Source organism: Pristiophorus japonicus (genome assembly GCF_044704955.1).
Source record: "Pristiophorus japonicus isolate sPriJap1 chromosome 24 unlocalized genomic scaffold, sPriJap1.hap1 SUPER_24_unloc_1, whole genome shotgun sequence".
NCBI classification, from domain to species: domain Eukaryota; kingdom Metazoa; phylum Chordata; class Chondrichthyes; family Pristiophoridae; genus Pristiophorus; species Pristiophorus japonicus.
This window is the reverse complement of record NW_027250648.1, coordinates 3,847,977-3,872,985: the sequence shown is the minus strand read 5'-3', so window position 1 is coordinate 3,872,985 and position 25,009 is coordinate 3,847,977. Positions and strand designations below refer to the sequence as shown.

General features: G+C 46.7%; 1 long non-coding RNA gene across 1 annotated transcript in view; it reads right to left on the bottom strand.

Moving 5' to 3' along the window:
* Positions 1 to 11,403: 11,403 nt before the first annotated feature.
* Positions 11,404 to 25,009, bottom strand: part of LOC139241194 (uncharacterized) — a 503,322-nt gene continuing 489,716 nt past the window's right edge. The window contains exon 3 of the long non-coding RNA XR_011588812.1: positions 11,404 to 12,675. This is a non-coding gene — a long non-coding RNA (uncharacterized lncRNA). The remainder of the gene's footprint in view (positions 12,676 to 25,009) is intronic.

Here is a 25,009-nt window from a genome sequence, read left to right as displayed (position 1 = left end):
TGAATTAAAGATAAACAATCATGACTGGGTTCTTCCTCATCTTGGAGTGGCTCAGTAAGAAAACAGGCCGAATTAATTGCAGTACAGTGCCGAAAGGTCAGTTTAGGATTGCCTGTGATTTCAGTGGGTACTGTCGGATAGAGGGCCAGTCCACATTGCCCTTCACTGGGATCTCAATCGGATCAATGGGAGTCTAACCCACTTGGGAGGGGTCCTCTGCCCATAAATGAGGATCCACATAGTCAGGTATGTCAGAGCCAGTATGATGCTGCAGAGTCGTTAAGACCTTCTCGGGGTCCCCGTGGAATTGGACTGTTCGACCATGTTTTACAATTTGCACATCCCGGCTGGTAGGGTCAGCCTCATCTATAGCCTGGCGCACCATAACTTCCAAATCTTTAGCGTGGTGGGGAGGTAATACTTCGAGTAATATGTGGTGCCACCGTTGGGGGCTGTCCATTTCCACAAAATCTGCCTTCCCTTCCGGTCCAGTCACTCTAGCCCTTAATAGAATTCCCTTCACTTCTCCTTCGTGATCCTGATAAAAGTTCTGCAGGTCCTGATTCTTTCCACTGGGATCGTATGCTAGGGTCACGTGATAGGGTGCCTGCGGCAGGTCCAGAGACCACCACTGAGCGGTTCTAGTGGTATAATACTGCCGCTTAAGGGTTCCCTGTTTTACAATAATCCCATCATCTCCACACTCCAAATGCAACTGGAATTTGCAGAGGAGGTCTCTAGCCATCAAGTTACAGTCCAGATTGGTTGTGATAACAAATCGATGTTCCACCGATTCTTCCTGGTTAAAACCCATTTTAACCGGTTCTGACACCGGGAATGTAGAGACATGTCCCAGGAATCCTGACAGTCCCTGTGTTTCAGTGAAGGCAGGGAGTTTAAGCTTTGATTGTACAGAAGACATGAAGGCTCCCGTATCTATCAAGAAGGGTTACCACTCATTCCGAATTTTTAACAATATCATCGGTTCGTCGTCCGGGGAGGGTCCCTGCACAATCAAGCTGCGTAGTCAATATGAATCGGGGGACGGTTGGCCAAAGGGGTTGTTCTGGGAGAAGTTAGTGTAAGATCCCCATCCTCTTGCCCCCCTCCTCTTTTTCGTGCTGACGGGAGGGATAATTTCTATTCCAATGTCCTTCTTGCCCACAAATAAAGCATCCATCTCGTCTTTCCCAGCCCCGACCTCTTCCCATACCAGGCCGGGGACAGTAGGGAGGTCCGTAATTAGCAGGGCCCGGGCCATTTGGGTGTTAGTATAACTGTATTCCTGTTTATCCACCCAACCCTGCGGTTCCATCTGGTATCCCCTTGGGTCGGATTTTGGTCCTTCCACCCGAGGCGGCTCTTCCTTTCTAGTCACCTATTCAGTCTTGACCCGGGTTGGGGGCGCACCTCCCCCCTCTCCTTTCTTTTCCTGCCAATAATATTTAACCGCCCTTTCCATCTGGGCTTTACTGTTATCTGCCCAATTCATATTATTTGTCCGGATAGCGTGAGCAATCGAATAGGGCAGGCACTGAACTAGGATGGTGCAGAATTGAGGAGAATCCTCTCCCGCCATGAAGGCATTATCTCCTGATTGACTTCCGTATATTTCAATAAATCTTTCCATGAATTCATCGGCAGTTTCTTCTCGTTTGGGTTTAGTTTCTAATACTGCGGCCATACTGATGGGCTTCTGAAGGGTCGTGGTGAGAGCATTAAAGATAGCGTTTAGGTGACCCTGGACATCGTTAGGGTGAGCAACCAACAATGCATCATGAGTAGCACGTCCTAGGTGAGTTAGAAATCGGGCATGCTCAGTTGGGCTCAGGGTTTGCTTTACCAGGGCCCACAGGTCCCTTGATTCTGCATTATATCCATGCATGTCGGGGTCACTCTGTGAAATCGGAGGTCAGGGTTAAGTTGGGTTTGTGGATCCCTTTCAGCTTATTTATCTTGTCCTTTTAACTCTTCAATTTGTTTTGTTTGAGTATCTATTTCTTTATTGTATCAGGCAAGTATTATTACATAAGCTAGTTCTGTTTTTATTTTTATTCTGACTATCACATCATTCCTCTGTTAGGTGAGTCTTTTTTCTATTAAGAAATCCAAATTGATAATGTTCAGTATGAAACGGCTGTCAATGGAAAGGGTTAACTCCTTTACAGGTTTGTAAGAAGACCTGATGTCATTACGTGACTACACGTAACCATCTGGAAAAAAAATATTTTTCATCAGGAAAGGCAGCATTTGATTAAACTCCAATATTTTTTTAACTTCTTATTCAAGTACTTGCCAAAGATATTTTTTAATTGATTTAAAACGAGACCACAAATTTTTAATAGCTATTTGTTTACTGAAATTCAATTTCGTCATCAGCCTTGGTCAATGCAAAGCCAACCATTTTAACTACGTAGTCTATCGATACATTTCTCAGAGGTCCCAGTGGAACTGAATACATTTCTCGTGCATGCACTCTTTTTATAAGACGTCTACGGTTTTTAATATGTCCTCCTTCTGTCAATGAAAGCCCTAATTTAATGGAGTTTTTCTGCCAACTCGACAGGAGTGATTTTTTAGACTGCAGTGGAATTTTTCTCATAATTTAAAATCTCAGAACACATTTTTTTTTCTTTCAGTACCTATTTAGTACGTTACTTCTTTTTTTTGTCTTTTCCATAACTAGAGGGAAGTCTGGCACGTAGGCTGTGGACTGCTCCAGCCTCAAGGTCGTGTTATTTAATATTTTTTTTTTTGAATCCATTTGCTGTGCCTTCTCTGAATATTTTCTTTCAACAAGTAAGTGAGCATGTCAAATCCTTTTTTAACCACTGGGACCATGTATTTTTTTCTTTTTTTTTACTCAACAAACCTATCCTTTGTGCATTTCCTGGCTCCGTAACTTATCATCCGAATATACATAATTCAATAAGGTTCACACTCTTAGACTTCCCACATGCAGGACAACACTACAAAGGGTTAAAAAAACTTTCATTCTGTTTGAAAAAGTGGGTGGAGCTAAAACAAACCACAACACCCCGAATTTTTTTTTTCCACAGTAAAAATCACACAAGCATTTCTCATTTAAAACAGACGTTTACAAGAGTCTCTCTTCTTTCCTATTAATTTTTGGATCCATGACCTTTCAGGGAATTCGTAATTTTATCTAAATTGCCCATCCTGTGTCGCCGCACGTTGGATCAGGGTCCTAATTAGACCTGATTGTCTCCACGTCGCCCCATGGTGGTTTCAGTTATCTTACCCAGAGCCTAGGCGGACCAAGTGATATACAAGATCGACGCTGTATCTGTTGTAAGTACAATTTAAAATTTACACAGTCGCGCGTAGTCCCGCAGCTTAATTTTACGTAATTCCCTAACCTCCGCGTTTTCCTACGTGGTTCACGCGATTCTCTCTCCGCGTTGCCACGCGGTTTTACTTGGGCCTCGAACCCAGGCAGGCTCTAGGCCTCGAACCCAGGCAGACTTACCTATTCTAACCTAACTTTCCGAGTCGCCGCTTGGTTTGCGTCACCGCGCAATTTCCCTATCTCTATCTCTATTCTAAGTTTGAAAGGTATTCACCAGATTGTCCTGGATCTCGTTCAGACACTACCTGAGAACCAGCGAGTAGCTAAACTTTCCTCAGACTTTTGAAACCGGGGGAAACTGGAGTAGTATTTAAATCATACTCACTCCAGTGGCCACTTGCCCCTCGTCTCGTCCAAGGCTAGTCTGGCTCTTATTCGCAAGTTTTCGGCAGTCGTCCGTTGAGATCCCACTTCTGACACCAAATGTAAATGTGGATTCTTTTCCCTCAATCTGGTTCAGCAAAATTACTGAAACGAATACCGTTTGTGCTTTAAACAAAGCAAGCTTTTATTTAAAAAGCAAATCCCGATCGGGGACCTTATCAGACAGAAGGAATGCAACTCTGATAGAACACTTCCTACGGACAAAGTGACGTTACATTGTAAAGGGACGACGGTTATACATTTTCGGCAGAAGATAACAAGATAGGGCTCGAGTGACATCCTAGTTCAGCCTATCCCTTTTGATCCCTCTTTCCCTTTGTCCACTCAAGCCGACCTAAGTATGGTCTGATTTTAAACAAAGACCTTCTGTTAATGTTTCAGGTTAATAACATGATTTAATAAGACCTTGAGATTTTTCTGCAAGCTGTGGGTTTTGTTTCAATATGTGTTAGTGTTGTAACAATTTGCAGTCTCGAGTCTGAGATGTCATGGCTATTCCTCCATGAATTCTTTGTTAGCTTATACTGTCCCTATACAATTCCCACGTTCTCAACTTCAATGTCTCTATACATTTTTAAACATTCACATTCTGTCTGTGGGAAAAGATTTCAAACATCAGTGTGACTGGAAAAGCACCGAGACACACACCCAAGTGAGAGTGTTCCAGTGCACTGACTGTGGAAAGAGCTTTAACCAGTTACACAGCCTGAAAAAACATTGCACCATTCATAGCGGGGAGAAACCGTACACATGTTCTGTGTGTGGACGAGGCTTCAACTGATCATCCAACCTGGAGAGACGGAAGTGCACCCGCACCACGGAGAAACCTTGGGAATGTGGTGACTGTGGGAAGGTATTCAGATCACCATCTGCACTGGAAACTCATCAACGCAATCACACTGAGGAGAGGCCGTTCACCTGCCCTGTGTATGGGAAGGGATTCACTCGGCCATCCCTCCTGCTGAGACACCAGCGAGTTCACACTGGAGAGTGGCCGTTCAGCTGCTCCGTGTGAGGGAAGGGATTCAATCGGTCATCCCACATTGCTGAGACACCAGCAAGTTCACAAGTGACTGCAGGTGTTGGATTCTGTTATCATTGCTGCTGTTAATCACATCCCGACTGAATTGTGTCCATTCTGACAGTTGAAGTTTGTTTCTGATAATAACTGGGCTGGAATATAATATTTTGATGTTTCAGTAACTGTGTGTCGATATTTACTGTTCCAAAATAAGAGGACACTAATTGATGTCCTGTTTCTGTGCACCATTTTGGGGCCTGTTCTCCTTTCTAACTCTGGATTATTTCAGTTCTTATACCTTTGGTTACTCTCGTGGACAAGTGCCAGTCCTCCCTACCTTCCAGAGTGCCTCTCCTAGCCTTGGTATCCAGGGAAGGTATCAGTAACACGCCTGGGATCACTGAACACAAAACCCAATCTGTTAATCACTTTCAGATACTGGACTTTGTGTGTGACCCACAACATCCCTCTCACCTTTGATGTGTGAATGGAGCATCATGCCTGCAAACCTGGGTTCAATTTAAATTTGAATCCACTCAGGAAATGTATTTAAGAAAATACAGATCACATCAAATAATTGGCAATAGTTTAGAGTAAACAAGATGAAGAAGTAAACACATCCCTGCCCAATAATCCAGCTCTATATTCACAGGAGAAAGTCTGTTATCAAACTCCTCGAGTAGACAGAATAGAGAACGATGTTAACTCTAAGAGTATCTAGAATCTGTTGTAAATATATTTCAAATCCCGACTGATACAATCTGCCGTTTTCCTTTCAATTGAAGTGAATGGAAGATGAGAGGGGTGTTGGCATATGGAACTCGGTTAATTCAGCTTCTGAAAGGTATTCATGTTTCGTTCATTCCATATCGGGAAAAATGTGGTTGTTATCATTAGAGGGAGATTTCACTGAGCAACAGCTGGTGTTTACAACCAACTGACCGTGGATATTTTCATCATAGAATGTTTAGATTAGAAATATTATGTTAGAATAAGAAAAGTTCAGAGACTCGTGGTTTGTGCTTGCCACAGGAAGACCAGTGTTTTATGTGCTTCTAACATTGTTGATGTATGTTGAAGAAAATGCAGACTTGTGTCTCTGGACTATGCCGTAGCCAAAGACGACCATATTAGGCAATGCCAGCTCCAGTTGGATAAGAGGTTGATGGCATAGCAAGAGATCCAGCAGTTAAAACAAAATTATCTCCAGTTATCTGCAGACATCGAATGTCGCAGCATGCTGACAAAGTTGGACAAGACTTTAAACTATTGAGTTATTGGGATCGATTGTTATAGAATTGAATTGTTATAGAATGGAAAAGTAGTGAAGTTATGCTAAACTTGTATCGAACCTTGGTTAGACTTTGTGTGTACAATTCTGGTCACCATATTATAAAAAGGATATCGAGGCACTGGAGAGTGCGCAGAGAAGATTTACAAGGATGATACCAGAAATGCGAGGGGATACCTATCGGGAAAGGACGGACGGGCCGGCCGGGGCTCTTTTCTCTTGAAAAAAGAAGGCTGAGGGGTAACCTAATATCTTTGAAATGATGAAAGGTTTTGATAGAGTAGACGCAGTGTTTCCACTTGTGGGGACGAGCATAATTAGAGGCCATCAACATAAGATAGTCACCAAGAAATCCCATGGGGAACTCAGAAGAAACCTCAATACCCAGAGAGCGGTGAGAATGTGGAACTCGCTGCCACGGGGAGTGATTGAAGCAAATAGTATCGATGCATTTAAGGGGAGGCCAGACAAGCATATGAGGGAGAAGGGAATAGAGGGTTATGCGGATATAGTTAGATGAGGAAAGACGGGAGGGGGCTCGAGTGGAGCGTAAACGCCGGCATGGACTGGTTGGGCCGAATGGCCTGTTTCTGTGCCGTAAATTGATGTAATCCTATTGTCCAAGCCACACTGCTCGAAGGGGAAGATAAATGTCTTGGATCCAAACACAATTGTTACTTTTGTCTTCTTTGTAAAATGACAAAGTCTGGGCATAATTTGTTTGTGAAATTAAAACGGATTATATAAATTGATAAAAGTTTGTGTTCAAAATCATGGGGAGGGAAATTTAGCTGAAAATTAAGGAGAGAATTAATTTTTATTTTTGGAAAAACTCCAATCTCTCTGGTTCTGTCCAAACTATGTATTCAGAAATAAGTTTTTGGAGGAGACTGTTGTGCTGAAGGTAACTAACATCCTTCCTCTTGTAGACTGAATCTCTCTCTGGCATATTTTGGGGAATAAAAGATCCAAAAAGAGGTTCGGTAAAATAAAATTAAACAAAGAAAATGGGTCAAAACTTGGACCAAGTGGGAATGTTTGATCGATGATTTAAAGACAGTATGATAATATTGTGTTAGACAGTAAAGTTCCTCCGGGCTCATGAATGAAATGGTGAACACTGTATAAAATGTAATGAGAGGAAGTGAGTGAGGATATAAGAGGAAAACAGGAAAATTAAACCTCCAAATGGGAATTTTTCTTAACTCATTGTTCCTGGGTGAATTGTCATAAATCACCTGGGTACAATCTGGTGTTAATGTAAATTCTTGTTAAAGTCAGCGAAGTTTAGGAAATTGCTAAGATTTTTCTCGGAGATGTTTGTGTCATTGCCTATACTGAACAATAAAAAAAACTGAATTTGATCGCCTGGCCACATTGGGACCATGCAGAGCGAGATGAGCAAAGATCTTCAGACACCCCACAATCTATTGATAAGATCACCTCAAATGGCTTGGATCAGATGTCACATGTGGCATGATACTGGGATGTGTGTGTGTGTGTGTGTGTGTGTGTGAAAACGAATCTCAGACATGCTCAGTTATCAACAACAGCACAACATGAAATGACTAATGTGGCTTAGGAGAGTGAGAGAACTTTTTAAACCATCAAGGCCGTGACACATTCTCCATAGAGAAACTGACTTTGAAATAATCAGGATAGAGTTAAACACACCGCTACCTGTCAGATACATTAGAATTAAAAGTAGAGAATGCTGATCAAATTCGGATTTCCTTACAGCTAGAATGGTTGCCATGTTCAAGGCCTCCACTAAGTACTGAACAAAGAAAGCTTGTAGGGAGGCTAGTTACAAAAAAATAGTCAGTCTGTGACAAGGTGGCCATAGCTGTGTACAGATCAGCTACAAGCTGAAGGTGGGAGACAAGGAGGCTCGACCTTACAGGTTCCATAACAAAACATGGATCCAAGTGAGAGGCGACCTGCAGGAGAAAGCAGAGGACCTCAAAAGGGTTAGGTTTGGAATCCGTGATAAACGGAAGTATAGCCTCTCAAAAGCATAATTTGGTGGTAATAGAGAAAGAACCCTAAAGCAGGCTCCTTGGGAAGATTGGGAGTCCTGTATGTGGGAGACCAGGAAGACTCCCCTGAACCAGGTGGGCTGGGGCACACCCTGACCCCAAACACTAAATTAATAGGGTTCAGTTAAAGAGTTAGTATCACACCAGGACAATAAGTAATTCAAGAACATTGTAAAATACTTCAATACAAACTTAAAAGGTAATGATAGCAGGTTATTTTAAAGTAAGAAATGTCTTTTGTTGATAAGTAATGTTAACTATTGGTTTACCAAGTACAAACGCTGATAGTGATCATCATATTTGGTGATCACCACTTCACAAAAAGAACTCTGCCTGTCCTATCCAGCAAAAGGACCCAAATGTTAATGGACTAGAAGTAATTGAATCAGGAAATGCATTGTATAACTATGTGTGTTTTGAAATTGTAGCGGTTGCATTTAAACATGAGCTTGAACCTGTCAACCAGATGATGTGAAGGGCATTATTCACATTTAATAGACAAAACGGGAAGAGAATTAGTAAAGGATGTGTTAGTAAAGAATAGAAAACAGGAACCAAGGGATGAGGAAGATGGGGAATATAAGGAGAATCGGTTTAAATCGCAAGGAAAGTGAGAGCTGACAGGATAGCTTGGATTAGGAGCCACGGCAAGGTTAGCAGGAGTAAACAGAAGATATAGAAAGTATGTGGGGACACAATGTGGCTTACTAGAGGTATCGTGTGTAGCCTCTGTGTGACATTTGTGATAAATGTGGTAATGAAGGAACTGGACAACATCATCATCATTATAGGCAGTCCCTCGGAGTTCTCAGGTGACTGAAGATGCAGGACCTGCAGTCTCTGTCACAGGTGGGACAGACGGTGGTTGAAGGAACCTGAGTTGCCACGCACTCCTTCCGCTGTCAGTGCTTGGCTTCAGCTTGCTCTTGGCGATGACACCCGAAGTGTTCAGCGCCTTCCCGGATGCTTCTCCTCCACTTTGGACGTGCTTGGGTCAGGGATTCCCAGGTGTCGATGGGGATGTTGCATTTTTTCAAGAAGACTTTGAGGGTGTCCTTGAAACGTTTCCTCTGCCCACCTGGGTCTCGCTTGCCATGTTGAAGCTCTGAGTAGAGCACTTGTTTTGGGAGTCTCGTGTCAGGCATATGGACGATGTGGCCCGCCCCACGGAGCTGATCGAGCGTGGTCAATGCTTCGATGCTGGGGATGTTGGCCTGAGCAAGGACACTAATGTTGGTGCACCTATCCTGCCAATGGATTTGCAGGATCTTGTGAGGCAGCACTAGTGGTACTTCTCCAGCATTTTGAGGTGCCTGCTGTATATAGTCCATGACTCTGAGCCATAAAGGAGGGCGGGTATTACTACTGCTCTGTAGACCATGAGCTTGGTGCTGGGTTTGAGGTCCTGGTCTTCAAACACTTTCTTCCTCAGGCGACCAAAGGATGCACTGGCATGCTGAAGGCGGTGTTGGACCTCATTATCGATGTCTGCTCTTGTTGACAGTAGGCTCCCGAGGTATGAAAAATGTTTCTCGTCCAAGGCCTCATCGTGGATTTTGATAACCGGGGAGCAGTACTGTGTGGTGGGGGCCGGATGGTAGAGGACCTTTGGCTTACTGATGTTTAGTGCAAGGCCTATGCCCTCAGTGAAGCTGTTGACGATGGCTTGGAGTTCGGCCTCTGAGTGAGCGCAGATGCAAGCGGTACAGAATGTGGCACAGAAGGGACTGGACAACATGGAGGGTAGTCAAATCCCTTTGTTTATTTATGAAAAACAACTGAGAAAATGGTTTAAAGGAACCAGGACATAGATTATGATGTGATGTAGCCAATGGGAATGGAGATTTTGGCCCATAGGGAAAGAGAAAGAAGTGAAGATATTAGACCAGTGGGATTGGTCTTGCCTTTGTTAAGGAAAAATAGAAATGAGGCGAAATCTTGGAAGGTGTATCGGGTAGAATCGTTTGCAAGGGTGGAACACTCTGAGTTGGGTCCGATCCATAAATAGTATGAGGAATATCCAAGATATCTGATTAAGAAGGGAGGAACTTGGATAGCACCAGATATGCAGTGTTGTACTCTGAAAGGGACAACATGGGTTTGCAGATGTTCCAGCTTATGGGTTCACCCTCGACAAAATCTCCTGAATGCCAGATTGGAATAAGGAAATGGGGCGAAGACCATGTATAAAGGAAAAGGACAGTATTGTGTGACTAGTACTGTTACATATATGACTGTGATTCAACCCGATGCCCCATACGAGAACATCACTTTTGCTTGATTCCAACAAGAAACATGCATATCGGTGCTGCAACATTGGTACTGGTACATCACCATAACTCCACTAGTCTGCAAATGAGACTGCCTCTAGAGGATGAAGCCATTTGAGCCATTCCACATATAGGACTCTATATACCTTCCCTATCTCTGGCTTTAAAGATCATAATTGAGTGAATTAGGACATCCCAGAAACACAGTGCAAATGGTACAGACAAATAGAGAGACAGAACAGGTAATCCCGAGTCTTGGGAATCTGAATGCTGGGAAGTAGGATCTAGTGTTAAACTACATCCTTGGGCTAGACTGTTCCAGATGGGATTGGTGAGAGTGATGCTACCGAGCCAGTCTTAGTGATGGACTTTGGACTAATAAAGTTAAACACCAAACTGAAATGTCTTTGCGAGTTTGTTAAATCAATTGATGTGCCACCTGGTGAGCACGATAACGTCAAATCAATCAGCATTAAGAAAAAAAAGAGCAACTTTCATGGCCACAGGATGTCCTCAAGCCCTTTACAGACAATGACATACTTTAGAAGTGTTGTAATGTAGGAAATGTGACGGACAATTTGTGCTCACAGCAATCTCCCACAAACAGCAATGTGATAATTGTATCATCTGTTATTTAGTGGTGTTGGTTGAGGGTGTCTCTGCTCTGCTATTCAGTCACTTCAATGTCTTCAGCTGCTGAATTCATTTCTCACATCGGTCACATGCAGGTACAGCAAGTAATCAGGAAGGCAAATGCATTGCTGGCCTTTATTGCAAGAGGGATGGAGTATAAAAATAGGGAGGCCCTGCTACAACTGTACAGGGTATTGGTAAGACCATACCTGGAGTATTGCGCACAGTTTTGGTCTGGACTTGTCTCCATTCATGTTCTGAGGGGATTGCTACAACAGACGGGAGGAGCAATATTTGGGAAGACTGATTCCACACCAATTCCCATTCCTCTTTCTGGTGGATAATGGAGGGGCCTCGGTGTGTAATGTGTAAGTCAGTAAGAATTGTCAGCAAGCTCTTTCTAATTGGAGATTTTATTCGGTGGAAACTTTGACACTATTTTAGATTTTGTACCAAAGATCATTTTAGGATTAAAGTAAAAGTTCATAATTTTATTTCAAACTGAATTTATGCTGAGAGTCGCTGAATTAAGGGTAAAGATAACACACAGTTTCTTAAATGGACACTGCAGCCCCGAGCACACAATCAGCAATATATCCATAATATTAAAGTCCAGCCCAGTTATAGGGTTATTAACCTCAACTGTCAGAATGAACATGGTTCAGTCGAGATGTAATTAACAGTAGCAAATACAGCAGATTACAACCCCTGCTGTCACTTGTGAACTCGCTGGTGTGTCAGCAGGGTGGATGACAGAGTGAATTGCTTCCCACACACGGAGCAGGTGAACGGCCTCTCCCCAGTGTGAACTCGCTGGTGTATCAGCAGGTTGGATGACTGAGTGAATCCCTTCCCACACACGGAGCAGGTGAACGGCCTCTCTCCGGTGTGAACTCGCTGGTGTCTCAGCAGGTGCGATGAACAAGTGAATCCCTTCCCACACTCAGAGCAGGTGAACTGCCTCTCCCCATTGTGAATTTGCTGGTGTATCAGCAGGCTGGATGACTGAGTGAATCCCTTCTCACACTCAGAACAGGTGAACGGTCTCTCCCCAGCGTGAACTCGCTGGTGTTTCCGCAAGGTGGATGAATCAGTGAAACCCTTGCCACATTCAGAGCAGGTGAACGGTCTCTCCCCAGTGTGAGCTCGCTGGTGTCTCAGCAGGTGGGATGACCCAGTGAATCCCTTCCCACACACAGGGCAGGTGAACGGCCTCTCCCCAGTGTGATTGCGTCGATGAATTTCCAACTCGGACGGTGATCTGAATACCTTCCCACAGTCACCACATTTCCATGGTTTCTCCAGGGTGGGGGTATCCTTGTGACTCTCCATGGTTGGACGATCAGTTGAAGCCTCACCCACACACAACACGTGTACGGTTTCTCCCCGCTGTGAATGGTGCGATGTTTTTTCAGGCTGTGTAACTGATTAAAGCTCTTTCCACAGTTAGTGCACTGGAACACTGTCACTCGGGTGTGTGTGTCTCGGTGCTTTTCCAGTCACATTGATGTTTGAAATCTTTTCCCACAGGCAGAACAAACAAACATTTCTCCTTTCACATTCAAAGGCTGATGATATTCAGGTCCTGAAGAATCGATTGACTCCATCAGATCTTGACGCAATGTTTGGTTTGAGTTTCTTGTCTGAAACTCTCCCCTTCGAATATGCTGTAAAAGGAAATAACAAAATGCATCACTGTCAGTACAAGATAGAAATTCAGAATAGACACATCTAGTTTCCATGGAACATTCTTTCCTCTCTTGTTCTTCCAAATCTGTAAACCCCTTTCCCACACATTGTCCCTCCTGTCTAGACTGTTTCTCCTCCACTTCCAGTTTTCATCACCAATTCTGGCTGGGTTCAGTTCTGCACTCACTGGTTCCCCTCCCTCACCCTCCCCTGAAGGTTCTGATTGTGGCTGGGTTCAGTTCTACACTCTGTGATTTCCCTCCCTCCACTGGTGGTGCTGACACTGGCTGGGTTCATTTCTACAATCACTGGTTCCCCTCCCTCTGTCCCCACTGCCTTAAGGTGCTGATTGTGGCTGGGTTAACTTACAAACTCATTGGTTCTGCTCTCCTCCTATGAAGCTGCTGACTCTGACAGGGTTCAGTTCTACACTCACTGGTTCCCCTCCCTCTCTTCCTCTGAAGGTGCTGACTCTGGCTGGGTTCAGTTCTGCACTCACTGTTTCCCCTCCCTCTCCTCTCCTGAAGTGCTGACTCTGGCTGGGTTCAGTTCTACACTCACTGGTTCCCCTCCCTCTCTTCCTCTGAAGGTGCTGACTCTGACAGGGTTCAGTTCTGCACTCACTGTTTCCCCTCCCTCTCCTCCCCTGAAGGTGCTGACTCTGGCTGGGTTCAGTTCCATACTCACTGGTTCCCCTCCCTCTCCTTCCCTGAAGTGCTGACTCTGGCTGGGTTCAGTTCTGCACTCACTGTTTCCCCTCCCTCTGCTCCCCTGAAGATGCTGACTCTCGCTAGGTTCAGTTCTACACTCACTGGTTCCCCTTCCCCTCCTTCCCTGAAGGAGCTCTCTCTGCTGGGTTCAGTTCCACATTCACTGGTTTCCCTCCCCTCTCTCTCTCTCTCTCTCTCTCCCCCCGGAAGGTGCTGACTCTGGCTGGCTGCAGTTGGACACTCACTGGTTCCCCTCCCCTGAAGGTGCTGACTCTGGCCTGGTTCTCTTCTACACAGACACTGACATCACCAAGATGGCCGCGCATGCACTTTGGGACCCACTGAATCAAAATGGCAGACTGGTAAACCTGCCTTCCTACACGAAGATGGCCACCGTTAGCCTGGGCCTGTGACCGGGAGAAAGCCCCGAAGCTGCAACCGCTGATATTCCGGTTATTATTCCGGGCTTGCAGCAGGCACCAGTTGTTTATGACGCCTCCCCGGCTACCCGCTGGTCCATTGTTCCCCTACGCCCTGCTGAAAATCACATCCTCTGAGCAGCCTCCGCCATTAGACACATCGCACATGCTCCAAACATAGCCAGGTCCCGTGCCTGCGTATTGAGCTCCTGTAGTCTGGGTGCGGCACATTCTCCCCGTGGGGAATGCTGGGTAAAAATCCCACCATTGAAAGGCCACCTCAGTGAATAGAACATGATTTACTGGGATTGTATTGGGTACTGAAGCATGTTCATTCTGGCAGTTATTGTTTGTTTCTGATGATCTTAATAACCCCTATACCTGAGCTAGAGATTAATATTGTGTATAAATATTGAATAAATTAGCATTGTTTCAAACACAGTGTGTTGAATATTTGATTCCTCCAATAATCAGAGGAGACTCATTGATGTTCTCTTACCGACTGTTCCATTTTAGGGCTTTTTCTTACTCTAACTGATTTCACTTCTCACCTAGTTCAGCTTCTATCATATAAAACCCCAAACTTGTTACGTTTGAGTACATGACTTGTGGTTGTAGTAGACTGAACTGCAGTGTCTCACTTTAAACTCAGCTGAAATCCTTTGAGCCACCCCTTTATTGAACTGTATTGCATAAGATTTGAAAATCCGTTATTTCTGCATTCGTTAACCCGTTTTTGGAACCAATTTAATTTAAATAACTCATCCACACATTTTGCACATGATAACCTTTGAAATATTCTGATGTTTGTTTGTAATTGTCATCATCACAAGCTCCGTTCCCTAGCCACCGACTCCATTCCTCTCCCCAACTTCTGTCTGATGCTGAACCAGACTGTTCGCAACCTTGATGTCATACTTAGCCCTGAAATAAGTTTTTGACCACATATCCACAGCACTACTAAGATTGCATATTTCCACCTCTGTAACATCGTCCATCTACACTCTTGCCTCAGCTCATCCACTGCTGAAGCGCTCATCCATGCCTTTGTTACCTCCGGACTTGACTATTTCAATGCACTCCTCCCACATAAACTAGAGTTGATCCAAAACTCAGCTGCCCGTGCCCTAACTCGCACCAAGTCCAGCTCACCCATCACCCTTGTGCTGCTTTACAGTTGTAGCAGGACTTCTCTGCTTTTATACTCCAGCCCCCTTGCAATAAAGGCCAACATTGCATTTGCCTTCCTGATTACTTGCTGTACCTGCATACTAACTTTTTGTGTTTCATGCACAGGGACCCCCAGATCCCCCTGTACTGCAGCACTTTGCAGTTTTTCTCCATTTAAATTATAATTTGCTTTTCTATTATTTCTGCCAAAGTGGATAACTCACATTTTCCCTCATTATACTCCATCTGCCAAATGTTTGCCCACTCACTTAGCCTGTCTATATCCCTTTGCAGATTTTTTGTGTGCTCCTCATAATTTGCTTTCCCTCCCATCTTTGTATCATCAGCAAACTTGGCTACATTACACTCGGTCCCTTCATCCAAGTCATTAATATAGATTGTAAATATTTGAGGACCCAGCACCGATCCCTGCGGCACCCCACTAGTGCCAACTGGAAAATGACCCATTTATCTCGACTCTCTGTTTTCTGTTAGTTAGCCAATCCTCTATCCATATTATCCCCAATCCTGTGTGATGGAACAGTGTAGAGGGAGCTTTACTCTGTATCTAACCCATGCTGTACCTGTTCTGGAGTGTTTGATGGGACAGTGCAGAGGGAGATTAACTCTGTATCTTACCAATGCAGTGCCTACCCTGCAATGAAAACAGAAAAAGGCCGGAAATCGCAGCAGGTCAGGCAGCATCTGTGGAGAGGAAGCAGAGTTAACGTTTTGGGTCGATGACCCTTCGTCAGAACTGGAGAGTGTTCAGAAAGAACAGATTTTAACAATTACTGAAAGGGGGAGGGGAAGAAAGAACAAAAGGGAAGGTTAGTGATAGGTTGGAAGACAGGAGAGATTAGAGAGACAAAAGGGATGATGGGCCAAATTCAAATACCAACTGAATTTCTACCCTTCATGTTTTGGATCCACCCAGGATTACAGATATCTCCAAGATAGAAACATCGAAAAATACGTGCAGGAGTAGGCCATTCGGCCCTTCAAGCCTGCACCGCCATATAATAAGATCATGGCTGATCATTCCTTCAGTACCCCTTTCCGGCTTTCTCTCCATACCCCTTGATCCCCTTAACCATAAGAGCTATATCTAACTCCCTCTTGAATATATCCAGTGAACTGGCATCAACAACTCTCTGCGGCAGGGAATTCCACAGGTTAACAACTCTCTGAGTGAAGAAGTTTCTCCTCGTCTCAGTCCTAAATGGCCGACCCCTTATGCTAATGCTATGTCCCCTGGTTCTGGACTTTCCCAACATCGGGAACATTCTTCCCGCATCTAACCTGTCCAGTCCCGTCAGAATCTTATATGTTTCTATGAGATCCCCTCTCATCCTTCTAAACTCCAGTGAATAAAGGCCCAGTTGATCCAGTCTCTCCTCATATGGCAGCCCAGCCATCCCTGGAATCAGTCTGGTGAACCTTCGCTGCACTCTCTCAATAGCAAGAACGTCCTTCCTCAGACTAGGAGACCAAAACTGAACACAATATTCCAGGTGAGGCCTCACTAAGGCCCTATACAACTGCAGTAAGACCTCCCTGCTTTTATATTCAAATCCCTTAGCTATGAAGGCCTTCTTTACTGCCTGCTGTATCTGCGTGCCCACTTTCAGTGACTGATGAACCATGACACCCAGGTTTCGTTGCTCCTCCCCTTTTCCTAGTCTGCCGCCATTCAGATAATATTCTGCCTTCGTGTTTTTGCCCCCAAAATGGATAACCTCACATTTATCCACATTATAATGCATCTGCCATGCATTTGTCCACTCACCTAACCTATCCAAGTCACCCTGCAGCCTCTTAGCATCCTCCTCACAGCTCACACCACCACCCAGTTTAGTGTCATCTGCAAACTTGGAGATATTACACTCTATTCCTTCATCCAAATCATTAATGTATATTGTAAAGATCTGGGGTCCCAGCACTGAGCCCTGCGGCACTCCACTAGTCACTGCCTGCCATTCTGAAAAGGACCCGTTTATCCCGACTCTCTGCCAACCAGTCAGTATATTACCCCCAATACCATGTGCTTTGATTTTGCACAACAATCTCTTGCGCGGGACCTTGTCAAAAGCCTTTTGAAAGTCCAAATACACCACATCCACTGGTTCTCCCTTGTCCACTCTGTTAGTTACATGCTCAAAAAATTCCAGAAGATTCGTCAAGCATAATTTCCCTTTCATAAATCCATGCTGACTTGGTCCGATCCTGTCACCGCTTTCCAAATGCGCTGCTATTTCGTCCTTCATGATCGATTCCAACATTTTCCCCACTACTGATGTCAAGCTAACCAGTCTATAATTACCCGTTTTCTCTCTCTCCCTCCATTTTTAAAAAGTGGTGTTACATTAGCTACCCTCCAGTCCATGGGAACTGATCCAGAGTTGATAGACTGTTGGAAAATGATCACCAATGCATCCACTATTTCTAGGGCCACTTCCTTGAGCACTCTGGGATGCAGACTATCAGGCCCCGGGGATTTATCGGCCTTCCCTAACACAATTTCCCGCCTAATAAGGATGTCCTTCAGTTCCCCCTTCTCACTCGACCCACTGTCCCCTAGTACCTTCGGAAGGTTATTTGTGTCTTCGTTCGTGAAGACAGAACCGAAGTATTGGTTCAATTGGTTTGCCATTTCTTTGTTCCCCATTATAATTTCACCTGAATCCGACTGCAAGGGACCTACGTTTGTCTTTACTAATCTTTTACTCTTCACAATATTTGTGGAAGCTTTTGCAGTCAGTTTTTATATTCCATGCAAGCTTCCTCTCGTACTCTATTTTCCCCCTCTTAATTAAACCCGTAGTCCTCCTCTGTTGAATTCTAAATTTCTCCCAGTCCTCAGGTTTGTTGCTTTTTCTAGCCAATTTATATGCCTCTTCCTTGGCTTTAACATTATCCTTAATTTCCTTTGTTAGCCATGGTTGAGCCACCTTCCCAGTTTTATTTTTACTCCAGACAGGGATGTACATTTGCTGAAGTTCATCCATGTGATCTTTAAATGTTTGCCATTGCTTATCCACCGTCAACCCTTTAAGTATCGTTTGCCAGTCTATTCTAGCCAATTCACGCCTCATGCAGTCTAAGTTACCTTTCCTTAAGTTCAGGACCCTAGTTTCCGAATTAACTTTGTCACTCTCCATCTTAATAAGGACTTCTACCATATTATGGTCACTTTTTCCCAAGGGGCCTCGCACAACAAGATTGCTAATTAGTCCCTTCTCATTACACATCACCCAGTCGAGGATGGCCAGCTCCCTGGTTGGTTGCTCGACATATTGGTCCAGAAAACCATCCCTAATACACTCCAGGAAATCCTCCTCCAGCGCATTGCTACCAGTTAGGTTAGCCCAATCAATGTGTAGATTAAAGTCGCCCATGATTACTGCTGTACCTTTATTGCACACATCCTTTATTTCTTGTTTGATGCTGTCCCCCACCTCACTACTACTGTTTGGTGATATTCAGCGTTCTTCCAACCACTGGTCTTGCTGCGTCCTGGGATCCACACTGAACGCCATGCGCCGTCACATGCACACTCTCGCCCTCTCTCTTCAGCAGCACTGACTCATTCTGTCTCTAAGCTGTCCTGGTCCACAATTCCATTTCATCCTTCGCCTCATCCGGCGCTTTAACCAAAAACTTTTCCCCTTCCTTTCAGGTATCAAGGATCGTAAACTTCAACAACTCTTGGACATCCTGGAACCTTCTTCCCCTTCACTTCTCTCTGATCCCATCCCTTCTTCCAATCTCACCCCCTGCCGTGTTTTCACTATCCCCCCTGACCTTCCCTCTCTGACCCCGAACGATCAGTCCTCAGCAAAGGCCTGAGCTTCTACCCTTCACCTCAATAAATTTCAAGCTCACTATGATGCTGAGCCCTTTTTCCTCCGCCTTCCTGCCCACTTCTTCGGCCAGGAGTCTTCACCCCGCACAACTGACCTTTTCTCACATTTTCAGAATTCCCGCTCTACCTGGACCCCTCCCTCTGGCCTCTTGCCCTCTCTAGTTCTCCTCATGGCAAACTGCCGATGGGACATCGGCCATCTCACTGCTCCTCTCACTCACTCCAACCTCCCTCCCTCTGAACTTGCAGCACTCCACTCTTTCAGACCCAACCCTAACCTTGTCATTAAACCTGCTGACAAGGATGGCGCTGTTGTTGTTTGGTGAACCGACCTCGATCTTGCAGAGGCTGATCGCCAACTCTCTGACACCTCCTCCTACCTCCTCCTGGACCATGACCCCACCACCGAACATCAAGCCATCATTTCCCAGACGGTCACTGACCTCATCTCCTCTGGAGATCTTCCCTCCACAGCTACCAACCTCATAGTTCCCCAACCCCGCATAGCCCGCTTCTACCTCCTTCCCAAGATCCAAAAACAGGACTGCCCCATCGTGTTAGCCTGTTCTTGCCCCACAGAACTTATTTCTTCCTGTCTCGACTATTTTTTCTCCCCTTGTCCACTCTCTTCCCAGCTACATCCTCGATTCCCCGACGCCCTCCATCACTTTAACAGTTTCCTGGCCCCAACCATCTCCTTTTCACTATGGACGCCCAATCCCTCTACACTTCCATCCCCCACCACGATGGCCTGAGGGCACTCCGTTTCTTCCCCGAGCAGAGGCCTAACCAGTCCCCATCCACCACCCTCCTCCTCCTCCACCGCCCGGCTGAACTTGTTCTCACATTGAACAACTTCTCCTTTATCTCCACTCACTTCCTCCAAATTAAAAGTGTTGCTATGGGAACCCACATGGGTCTATGCCTGCCTTTTTGTGGGATACGTGGAACATTCTTTGTTCCAGTCCTACTCGGGTCCCCTCCCTCACCTCTTTTTCTGGTACATTGATGACTGTATCGGTGCCATTTCCTGCTCTCGCCCTGAACTCGAAAATTTCATTCACTTTGCATCCAATTTCCACCCTTCCCTCACCTTCACTTGATCCATCTCCGACTCTTCCCTTCCCTTCCTAGACTTTTCCATCTCCATCTCTGGGGATAGGCTATCGATCAGTATCCACTCATCATCGGCGGTCCCTCGAATGAGGATGACTTCACAGATGATTCAATGAGGACCCGATGTTCCAGTCCTGAACTCCAGTTGAGGGGGTGGAAGATGCCTGTGCGTGGATTTTTTTAACGTGTGGTGGCCGTTGCCCATCAGCCACCACACGGGCTCGACAGAGCTAGGCCTTTATCAGTGGCGAGGGTTAACCAGGATGACTGGAGACCAGCCCTGCTGCACGGACCTAGTGCGCGCACGTATCGCAGTGTGGGCTGGTTCCTCTATCCTCCATTTACTGGTGCCCCTCCCCTATTCCCCCAGTTACTGGTGCCCCTCCCCTATCCCCCATTTACTGGTGCCCTCCCCTATCCCTCATTTACTGGTGCCCCTCCCCTATCCCCCATTGACTGGTGCCCCTCCCCTATCCCCCATTGACTGGTGCCCTCCCCTATCCCCCATTTACTGGTGCCCCTCCCCTGTCCCCCATTTACTCTTGCCCTCCCCTATCCTCCATTTACTGGTGCCCCTCCCCAATCCCCCCATTTACTGGTGCCCCACCCCAATCCCCCCATTTCCTGGTGCCCCTCCCCTATCCCCCATTTACTCGTGCCCCTCCCCTATCCCCCATTTACTCGTGCCCCTCCCGTATCCCCCATTTACTCGTGCCCCTCCCCAATTCCCCCCCATTTACTGGTGCCGCTCCCCTATCCCCCATTTACTCGTGCCCCTCCCCTGTCCCCCATTTACTGGTGCCCCTCCCCAATCCCCCCATTTACCGGTGCCCTCCCCTATCCCCCATTTACTGCTGCCCCTCCGCTATCACCCATTTACTGGTGCCCCTCCTCTATCTCCCTCCCATTTACTGGTGCCCCTCCTCTATCTCCCTCCCATTTACTGGTGCCCATCCCCTATCCCCCATTTACTGGTGCCCCTCCCTTATCTCCCTCCCATTTACTGGTGCCCCTCCCCTATCCCCCCATTTAATGGTCCCCCTCCCCTATCCCCCATTTACTGGTGCCCCTCCCTATTCCCCATTTCTGTACTAGGTGAATCATGTCCAGTCCAGTCCAATCCTAGCTTGCCCAATCCCATCTTATTCAGTCCAATTCAATTCAATGATGCAATGCAAAACAATCCATGCAATGCAATCTAACCCAACACTATCCAATCCAATTTAACCCAACCCAGCCCTCTCCCTTCCCTTCCTCCCCAGTGGGCAGGCTGACCGTGCGTCTCCTTGCCCAGCTCTTGCGGTGGGCCTTGCCGTGCCGCTTCAGCCAGTTGACGGACAGTTTGCCGGTCAGCTGGTCCCGCGGGCTGCCCGTGTCTCTGTGCCGCTGCCACATGAGCTGCAGGTAGCTGTGGGTGTTAGAGCACGCGCGGCCCAGGCCCAGGCCGGCCAGGCAAAAGGCCGCCCTTGCCGTCCGCGGGTCCGCCATCCCGGCCCCTGCCGCCGCCACCACTTACTCGCCGTCCGAGCTCAACCGGTTGTCGTTGTCCTTGTCCTCGTCCGAGGCTGCGCTGGCGGCTACCGAGCAGCTCATGGCAGCCTCACTCCGCGGCCCCCGACCACCATTTTGTTTTTTCCCTACAAGCCCATTGACTCCCACAGCTACCTGGACTACACTTCCTGCCAACCCGCATCCTGTATGGACTCCATTCCATTCTCCCAGTTTCTTCGTCTCTGTCACATCTGCTCTGATGGTGCCATCTTTTACGCCTCTGACAAATCTTCCTTTTTCCTCAACAGAGGGTTCCCCTCCACCGTGGTTAACATGACACTTGACCGTGTCCATTCTATTTCCCGCACCTCTTCTCTCACTCCTTCCCCACCCTCTCAGAAGCATGACAGGATTTCCCTTGTCCTCACCTTTCACCCCACCAGCTTCCACGTTCAACGGATCATCCTCCGTCATTTCCGCCACCTCCAGCGTGATCCCACCACCAATCACATCTTCTCCTCCCCTCTCAGCATTCTGAAGGGACCGCTCCCTCCGCGACACTCTGGTCCATTCCACAGTCACCCCCAGCACCCCCTCCCCTTCCCACGGCACCTTCCCGTGCAAGCGCAGGAGATGCAACACCTTCCCTTTTACGTCCTCCCTTCCCACTGTCCAGGGCCCCAAATACTCCTTCCAGGTGAAACAGTGATTTACTTGTACTTCTTTCAGTTTAGTATACTGAATTCGCTGCTCATGATGTGATCTCTATATTGGGGAGACCAAATGCAGATTGGGTAACCGCTTTGCGGAGCACTTCCGTTCAGTCCACAAGTGTGACCCTGAGCTTCCGGTCGCCTGTCACTTTAATTCTCCACTCCCACTCTGACCTTTCCGTTCTCGGTCTCCTACAGGGTCTCGCAAGCTCGAGGAACAGCCCCTTATCTAACATTTAGGCACTTTACAGCCTTCTGGACTCAACATCGAGTTAAAAAATTTCAGAGCGTAACCGCTGCCAACCTGTGGCTCCTTCCCCCTGTCTGTTTCTGTCTTTCTTTATTCTCCTTGTCTCTAATGGCCGGTGGTCATTATCCCACCATTCACACCCTATCCTGACTAATGTTTTTCTAACTCCTTCCATTACCATTTGAATTCGGCCCATCCTCCCTTTTGTCTCTCTAATGTCTCCTGCCTTCCCCCCTATCACAGACCTTCCCTGTTGTCCTTCCTTCCTCTCCCCCTTTCAGTGCTTTTAAGAATCTGTTCTTTTCGAACACTCTCCCGTTCTGTCGAAGGGTCATCGATCTGAAACATTAACTCTGCTTTCTCTCCACTGCCTGATCTGCTGAGATTTCCAGCATTTTCTGTTTTTATTCCAGATTCCAACATCTGCACTATTTTCCGTTTGTATGCAGTACCCACCCTGCGTGTATTTGGGACAGGCTAGAGGGAGATTTCATCTTTATGTAACCCACGCTGTACCTGCCTGGGAATGTCTGGTTAGACAGTGTAGAGGGAGCTTTACTCTGTATCTAGCCCCGTGCTGTACCTGCCCTGGGAGTGTTTGATGGGACAGTGTGGGGGGAGCTTTATTCTGCATCTAACCAATGTAGTATCTACGCTGGAATGCTTGGGACAGGGTATAGGGAGCTTTACTCCGTATCTGACCTGTGTTGTACCTGCCCTTGGAATGTCTGGTGAGTCGGTGTTGAAGGAGCTTTGCTCAGCATCTAACCAAAGCAGTATCTGCCCTGGAGTGTTTGGGGGAGATATACTCAGTGTTTAACCTGTGCTGTACCAGCCCAGGCAGTGTTTGATGGGACAGTATAGAGGGAGATTATCTCTGTATCTAACCCCGTGCTGTACCTGCCCTGGGAGTGTTTGATGGGACAGTGTAGAGGGAGCTTTACTCTGTATCTAAAACTGTGCTGTACCAGCCCAGACAGTGTTTGATGGGTCAGTGTAGAGGCAGCTTTAAATTGTAACTAACCCTTGCTGTACCTGCCCTGGGATTCTTTAGGACAGTGTAGAGGGAGCTTTACTCTGTATGGCTCCAAATTTCGCCAGCCACTTAGAGCGGTGTAGTTAGATGTGGTGCACTGACTTCGTGGGGGGAAAAAAGTGCCAAAAATTTACCTTTCAATTTGGCCGCTCCCTCGTCGTCCGGATTCCATCGGCGTGTTACTGCACAGACTTGGGGGGCGGAGCTTCGGCCGTGGCAGGCTTGAGCCCAGCATTTTGTGGCGTGCCAACAGGGGGATGCATGACCATTTCAGCGTGCGCGCATGCGCAATGGGCGGTTCAGCTTGCGCGCATGCGTAGTGCAACAGGAAGCTTGGCAATCAGCCAATTAAAGGGAGAGAATTATTGGTAATGGACCATACATAAAGATGAGGTTTGAGTCCAATAGACGAGTGGCGCAAGAGCGGGCAAGACGAACCAAGAACTTCCTCTATGATGAAGTGGAGAAACTAGTGACTGTCATTGAGGAGAAATGGCTGGAGCTGGATATCAGCAAGAGTGGTCCGTCAAAAGTTTCACCCAAGGAAATGAGAAAAAGATGGAACCTCGTTGCAGAAGAATACTCCGCTGGGGGGAATACCACCAGATCTGGAAGCCAGTGCAAGAAGAAATGGCAGGACGTTGGTCAAGTAGTGAGTGTAAGTAACATCTTCATCTTTAAATTGAATTGCAATTGAAAATGTGACCATCTGTATCTGTCCCACCCAGCAGAAGTGCACCATGTCTGAAAATTAATATTTTCATCTTTGCAGAAGAAATTGGCCTACAACAAAAGGGAGAGGACTAGAACAGGAGGAGGGCCACCCAAATCTGCACCAACTCTCACCCCTGGAACAGAGGGATGCTGCCTCGCTGAATTGCACCGGCAGAAAAAGAATTAGCTCTGCACAAGTTAGACCCACACGCGAGGGTGAGTCATTAAAATGCATAGTCGCCCTTCAAATCAACCTGCTGACTGGCCTGCTACGCATCAGACTACTCATGCCACCCATCCTGCCCCCTCCTGTGCTGCTAACCATTTGACTGTTCTGTTGTATTTTGCAGAAGAAGACACTCCAAGATCCTGACGATCCACCAGAGGATCCAGATGCGTGCGCTCCAGACCAAGGTGGGTGGGGTCCATGGAAAAATGTGTGCTTGGGAAAATGCTGACCGCGATATGGATTAGGACATAGCACAGGGCATCATACTGCCAGAAACCTCCATGAACTCCTCGGCGACATTCCATGGTTTCACACCTTCCGAGGCCGCGGGTCCCAGTGGCGGTCGTGAAATGCATCTTGGGACACCCAGTCCCCCACTGTCCCAGCCTGCGCCTCGCACAGGAGGGGTGCCACTCGGCAGACCCACTGCGAGGGAAAGGAGAAGCCGACCAGTCTCTCCTGAGATGCAGCCCTCACCAGAGGTTAATCAGGTTGTGTCATTGGGTGAGGAGACCAATGGCCTCACAAGATCACGCGTGGCGGCCGTCAGTGGAGGTGCATGATGAGGTGGTGACACTGTCGGGTGAAATCTCTGCACT